Raw genomic sequence first — 7,624 nt, 5'->3', positions numbered from 1 at the left:
TGTATATATCATTGTCATTGGTCCGACAGCTCGCTGAGCATGAGGTGCTTCGCCACCTTTTAGGTTCCACCTGCTGTTTTTGGCCATGTAGATGTTAAACATTGATAATCTGAAGAGGAACAGCTCCTTACTAGTCACTTCTTTCATTACCTTGGCTCAGCTGCACATATTGTTTTTATAGCAAAGGGGATTTAAACTTTCCATTGATGAGGCTCCTTTGCAGGACTGTTGAGATAAAACCTTTAACAGATGTCCTGCAGATGGTCAGTACACACCATTAGCATGTGTTTTCCTTGTGTTTGTGCTGAATTGATTTCTCATATGTTCACAAGCAAAACGCTCTTCATTGAGGTATATGGCTGTTCTATGCATGCTTTGTCACTCTGACACTAGCTACCAAAGACATGGATGAATCAGGTGCACCTAAAGTTCCCGCTGCCATAGTCGATGTTAATGAGAGCTTATGAAGATAAATCTGAGTCTCCTCAGAGAGAGTCGGTGCACTCAGAAGTTTTGTTCATTGTCGTTGTTTGTTATTCAAGTGTAATGAAAGTTGTTACGCTAGACATAAAGAAGAAGTTTGGTAAGTTTCAAAAGCAAAACAAAGCAGTTGTTACTTTTGATGTGTTCGTCATGCTTTCTGACAGATTTAAAAAAAAGAAAAGAAAAGAAAAATGTGTACTAACTCCAGAATATTTTTCAAAGGCAAAGCACATGTTCATAAATCGCTTAAGATCATTGAGTGTCTCTGGACACCTGAGTTTTTTTGTTTGTGTCATAATCTCTTCTACAATAAACCACATACAGAACATTCTATTAAACTTCTTTCAAATAAGATCCTGCTCAGTGATTTACATCGCTGCCTTACATAATACTTATTAATAACAATAATAATAATAATAATAGTTATTGCCTTACATATTATTATTATTATTATTATTATTAATAAGAATAATAATCACTGCCTTACATAATATCAGGGTTGGGATCAATTATATTTGTAATCGCGAAATTGATAATTACAATTATCAATTGATGTAATCATAATTAAAGCTGAACGATTAATTACATTTGCGATATTATCCCGATATCATAAAATGCGATTTTCTAATCGCAAACGCTGCAATTTTTACATTTTTTTTAAAAACATTTATTTTTGTAATCATTTATTTTAAGTTTGTTGGGAATTTAATTTACCTAATTATTATTATTATTATTATTATCATACAGCCCTAATCATAATTGTAATTTGAAAAATGTAATTGGGCAAAATGCTGGTCACTGTCACTACATGGTATGTAAAAAAATAAATAAAATAAAACATTATTCAATCTGCTTTTTTACTCAAACATATTCAAATGAAAAACACAATGTTTCTATGTTCATCTTGTTTGTATTTCTTCTAATGCAGCAAAAATATGCATCTATGTAACGTGCCAATAGTTACAGAATACTGCAGTTCGTCACAGCCGACAATGCCTGTGTAGGGCAGGGTGCACACAATCAAAGCCACACACACGTTTGCTCCTGCTTAGACGTTATCTATAGAGACTTTGACTAATCTGACCTCTATGTCAGTGGATGGTGTCATAACGTTGACTGTTTAGTCAGAACTGTACAAATACAGAATGTTCAAAAAACACAAGGTACAAAATAAATATGCACAATAAAGTAATGTCAGCAGTGGAAAAACAGCACCTAAAAATAACAGTCTCAACGCAGTGTGTCTGCAGTATGTATTTACAGTTTGCGTACTTATATATGGAAACAGGGTGTCTTAAGTTTTGTAGAGCCATTTGTGCAGAAGGATCTGAGTGTGTTAGAATCACGCCTTTTTCCATTTCCCCTATCAGTTGTTTCTCTCTGCAGGAACATGCTTTATTGCTATTGTTCTGTTCAATCCATGTCTTTTTTTTTACTGCTTAAATGGCATTGACAGAATATTTGTGTTCACAGCAAATGCACAAAAAGCTTAGATAAGGTGACGATAAACAACGGAGCGAGTGGATTGATGAAAAATGGCAGATGGAAATAAAGAGGCGGAAGAAAAACTTGAAAAGAAAATAAGACACGGATCAAATCAGGATTTAATATATTTTAAACCAGCGTGAGGATAATTGTATATTGTTATGATATCCTGATGACAGCATGTGTTTATGGACGTGCCATTTACAACGATTAGTCAGTACGAAAAACAACTGGAATCACTTCCTCCTTCTGCATATGCTGTCCATGCCCCTGATCCTGCATGTTCTCTGAGGCAAACAATGTGTTTAGAAACAGGAAAAACGTGATGGACTGTAATTTAAGATTCATAATGATATGCATTGGACAGGCAAACGTGTGTCTAGTGGAGAAAGTAGAACACACCAGGAAGAGAATAAACAGATTGATTGAACGCTTATAGAGAAGAGGGGAAATGATCCTTCTATGTGAAGAATAGACAGAAATGGGAACACCAGTGATGTCACAGTGCAATAAAGCACATGGTTCAGGAGCATTGTGCTCGTGGGGTCTTAACGTGATGGTCCAGAAAAACACAATGTAAGCACAACGTGAGACTTGTGGGAGGTAGTGTAATCTGTGTGTACACAGAGCATGTACATGAGAGCGCACGTTTCTTTATGCAGGCTAGTTTGTTTAGAAAAGCAAGAGTGTGAGAAGGGGAGCATGCAGATGGAGATGCAGCTGTGGTGAAAAGCACACTGTGAGCTTTTTGGGGGTGTTCAGAAAGAAATAAACTTAATTAACGCACATGTGGGCCTTTGGGATTTTGTTCCACTTTCTTTCCTGTGTCCAAGCCACAAAGCCCCTGACTGCTTAATATGTGTGGAGTGGATCATAATAAACTGTTAACTCTTGATGTGTTTAAGCAGATCAGATGTTGTCACATCATTAATACAGATCCATGACAGAACAGAAGCTGGTCTCTTCTGAATCATTTATTGATTGTTTTGGACATTTCATCATTAACCAATTGTGTTAAAACTTTATTTAAAAAAAAAATGCATTGATCTTTTTAAATAGCTTTATAGTGAAAGCCAGCAAATCCCCTCAACAAAGTATTTTAAAGTCCGTGTAAAGCAGAAATAAATTTGTGTTATGAGTTTGTCACAACACAGAAACGTGTCATTGACCACTGAGCCAAATTTGAAAGATGAAAAAAATCACAAAGTATAAAATCAGGTCTCAAAGTCACAGAAAAAACAAGCACCTCTCTGTGCTTTGAAACGCTGGGGGCGTGTCAGTGAGAGGAGCTGGAACCACGCCCACGTGCGGAAAGGACGCTAGTGTTCAATATTTTCAATATCCTGGAGGAGACATGACTGGTTAGTTGACTGGTTAACTGGTTAGTTGACTGGTTACCTGACTGGTTGACTGGCTGACAGGTTAGCTGACTGGTTGGCTGGTTAGCTGACTGGTTAACTGGTTAGCTGACTGGTTAACTGGTTAGCTGACTGGTTGACTAGTTGACTGGCTGACAGGCTAGTTGACTGGATAGCTGACTGGTTAACTGGTTAGTTGACTGGCTAATGAGGGCTCCGTCACGTAACACGGCTATGATTTCTGATCCGCCCAATAAATCCTGAACAGACATTTGAAACACAACTTGTGAAGCCTGTGAACATATTCTCAATTGTTACTGTATGTGTTGCCTACATACACTGCAATGAAACAGACAAAATAAAAACAAAACACCTTGCCTACTTTAGTAGAAATTGTAATTATTATTTTTTTGAATGTGTAACATATTGATAATTTCTCTCCCCGATTGATCGTGTTGGAATCTCTTCTCGATGTCTTAATAAGTGTAATGTGTTTTCATAAAACTTCTAGGAACTGACACATTGGTAAAGCATGTGTTAGGAAAAGATAAGTCTGGATTGTCTCGCTCCATTAAATATATGATTTTTTTTCTACATGGCTGACTGTGCTCGATTGATCCCTAGGGAGGGAGGGTTTACACAATGTGCCTGTGGGAGCAGCAGGAGAGGACCATTAACTAAACGTTTACTGGGAGAAATATGACAGCAATAGATAAAAGAGCTCTGGGTGCAGAGTTTGCTGCAAGGAGAATACAGTACAAATGTTTAAGTTTTAAAAATGAGCAGAAAAACAACTTAAGCACTGTTCCTCTAAACAAACTTACTTTAGTTCAACTATAGGACCAGGTTTAGCTCAAGTGGGCCACAGATTTTAGATTGGAAAAGAAGCATTTTCAAAATTATTGAGCCGTAGTTTACATGTAAATAAATAAAGTATGTACAATGCACCAACAACAGCAACATAGATAACAGTCCCTGCAGGATCTTCACTTCCAAATTCATTCATTTTGTGATCAATTGTTTGTCTGATTTAGGGTACATTTTTCATCTCACCAGATGCCTTCAAGAAACTAGGAATATTTTTTTTTTTTTTTTTACAAATTTTGCAAATTTTTCTGCAACTACACCAAACTTGCCATATTTTAGCTTTAGCCTATTTTTTTAGTCACTTTTTCTTGCCATATTTTTGCTCCTTTTAATGCATTTTTGCTACATTATTCCCATTTCTGCAACCTCTCCATCAAATTCCAATGTCTTTTCTGCACTCTTTTTCCACTGTCAAGACATTTTTGGCACTTTTCCACCTTGTCCACCACTTTTACCACCTAATGTCACATATGTTGACCCATTATTGTCACGTTTAACCTCTATTCACCATATTTCATGCTCTTTTTTGCCAATTTAACCACATTCATGATTTTTCATGCCCATTATTTGCCAGTTTAAACTAATTGTTCCCACTTTGAATCCTTTTTACTACTTTTTCTGTCTGTTTTTGGCCACACTTATTTGCTACTTTCAACCCATTTCTGTGGTTTTTGAATTATTTTGGGGGTCACGGGCTGAAAAGGTTGAGAACCACTGCTCTAAGGCAAGGCAAGGCAAGGCAAATTTATTTGTATAGTGCATTTCATACTCAAGGCAACTCAATGTGCTTTACATGATAAAACATTCAATTGTTTAAAATCAATAAGAACATTTAAAATCAATTAAAATCATCAGTAAAATCAATTAAAACCATCAGTAAAATCATCATAAAGGGGCGGATTTGGCCCCTGGGCTTTGAGTTAGACATGTGCTGGAGTGAGAAGATAGATTGCTGTCCAAGAGTGAGCACAAAAACATAAACAGTAACAAACACCTCAAAAGCAGGTGCTGTGCTTCATATCAAAATGAGAATTTGTTTATTTTCTTAAAGAAATAACAGCAACTTATTTCCCAGAGGAAAGAGCACTATGTGTACATTCTGCCTCTGTACCATTTATGCATGTGTGCAATGAGTGTTTTTCCAAATACCTGTCGAGCTCAGCCCTGCATGTATATGATAGTGCTGACGTCACAGTGTTAATGATGATTAAGGTGATGGTGTTTGTTTATCTGTGGAGGTGGAAAAAGGTGTAGAGACTGAATGAGAGCAGTGTCAGGGCCGCAGAGAACGGAGCGCGACTCAGGAAGAGCGAGGGAAGAAGGGCTGAATAGTTCTCTGTGTGGGGAGGGAGAGAAAAAAAGAGAGAGCTTCTTGTGGTGTGTTTACATGTCAGTGTAGTTTCTCCTTTGATTGATCTAATCGGTGCGTCCATGCCTGTAACCAGGCAGGCTTTCTCAATGCAATGCCAGGCAACCATGATTTATGCGTCTATTCATCAACAAGTGTCGTGCAATAAAGGGTTGCTGAATGTCATTTAAATTGGTATACCCTGGCTTGTGTTAAGAGGCAGAAAGTGTTAAAAGGCTGCTGTTTATTTCCCCAATGTAATTCATAACAGCACCAACCTACCTCTGTATGGCAGGCAGTGTAAATCCAAGCTTGGAAAAGTGTTCCTTTGGCCAGAGGGACACTGGATGATGGAGAGATTGCAGCATATCCGATGGAGGGGAGCGCAATAAAAGGCAACTACGTTTAAATTTTCCATAAATAAAAACCGTATCTGTAATGATTCAGTGTTATGCACTGGAAACAGCTGCACACATGTCTTAACGTCAATTTGAATAGACGTATCATGATCGACTTATTATTTGGCTGCCTTTCTTATTAAATTATATACCTTAACTATAGGTCTTCTCTACACCAGGGTCACAAAGGGGCCGAGGCTATACTAACCTAAGGTACACCCCCACAAAACACACAGGAAAACATCTACCAAAGTTCACTCAGTGCAGCACGACAGCCTCGAGGTTCGAAATGGAAACCTTTGAACTAGCAGGAAGAAACAAACCTTTGCTCTGCTACCATGTTTATCATACACGTCTACTGTACACAATATTATGAGGTCCTGAAATATAGAAGTTGTAGAGCTTGTTTTTTAAATAAATTTCAGTAAAGATACATAGTCTATGATCAGATAAGGCCAGAAGAAGAAGTTGGTGTGCCGCGCTTGACAATGTTTACAGCAGCAAAGAAACTTGAGCTGTTTGTTTAACCTATGAAATCCCTTTTTAAATTTGTTTTTATTGTTTTATTTATAGAGGAAGTACCACCCATAAGCAGGAAGGAAGTTATGAAACATGAAATATCACTAAAACAGTAATTAATACATCGGTTTCCTTCGTTTTATTTAAATTGTTTATAATTTGCTTTGATTTGAGATCTTGCTGGTTTTCTTTCTGGAAGAATAAGATGAGAAGTCATTGAGTGTCTGTGAGACAAAAGGTAGCTCACAGAATAGAATACTGAGAGGGTGAGAAGAAAAAGAGCTGAAGTCCTATTTTTGTCACCACCTCAATCGTCATGTGGTGGAAATATCTTGAGGTGATAAAACCAGGCATGAATTATAGAAAGAGGGAGGAAGTTATTAGTAAACAGACCTAAACACACACACGTGCATTCATTAAAGAGGCTGTTTGCTACTGAGCTGATCTCCAGTTACAGTCAATGAAACGTGTATCAGTCACCACAGTGTGTAAAAGGTGTCAGGTTTGTGTCCTTTGTAGAGGTATTCCTGTGTGTGCGCGCACGTGTGTGTGTGTTCGTACAGATTTCAGCTTGTTTATTGTAGCTCTTTAACGGGTAAAGTGATGCTAACACCTGATCAGGCTCATAGCCTCAGCAGGGGTGCTAATGTGATAGTGTTAGTCCAGGACATGTTGAGTTGTGTGTTCCTGGGGTTTGCACCGAAGATCCTTCCCTTTTAAGCTAAGTTCAGTCAGGATCACTTTAGTCAAATTGTTTATTAGCATGCATTTTAGATTTGGCGCTAAGGCTCTGCTCTGGGACCTCTCTGCCATTCCAGCAGCTGCGTGGAAAGCCAGAAGCTAAGGGAGCTCCCTGTCGCTCTTCCATGAGATACATGGAAAGGCATATACAGAGAGAGCGGTCAGCATGACCTCCTGGAACATAAGCACAGCCGTTTAGATGGCAACAGGGGACACTGTTTAATTAGACAGAGGAGGAGGAGCTGGGGTGGGGGTAGGTAGCGAGGTGTTTGCGGAAGTAGGCGTGTTGCAGTGGTTTAAATACAGCGCCGTGACTAACATAGATTATGTAAATAGATCCGATGGGTCTGCACTGTGCCCCTGTTTGTATTTGACATTTGCATGATGCCCGTGCGCTGATCTGATGTTGACATTAACTGTTGTTT

The sequence above is a fragment of the Gouania willdenowi genome, chromosome 7, assembly GCF_900634775.1.
Source record: "Gouania willdenowi chromosome 7, fGouWil2.1, whole genome shotgun sequence".
In the NCBI taxonomy this organism is placed as follows: Eukaryota; Metazoa; Chordata; class Actinopteri; order Blenniiformes; family Gobiesocidae; genus Gouania; species Gouania willdenowi.
This window is presented reverse-complemented; position numbering follows the sequence as displayed.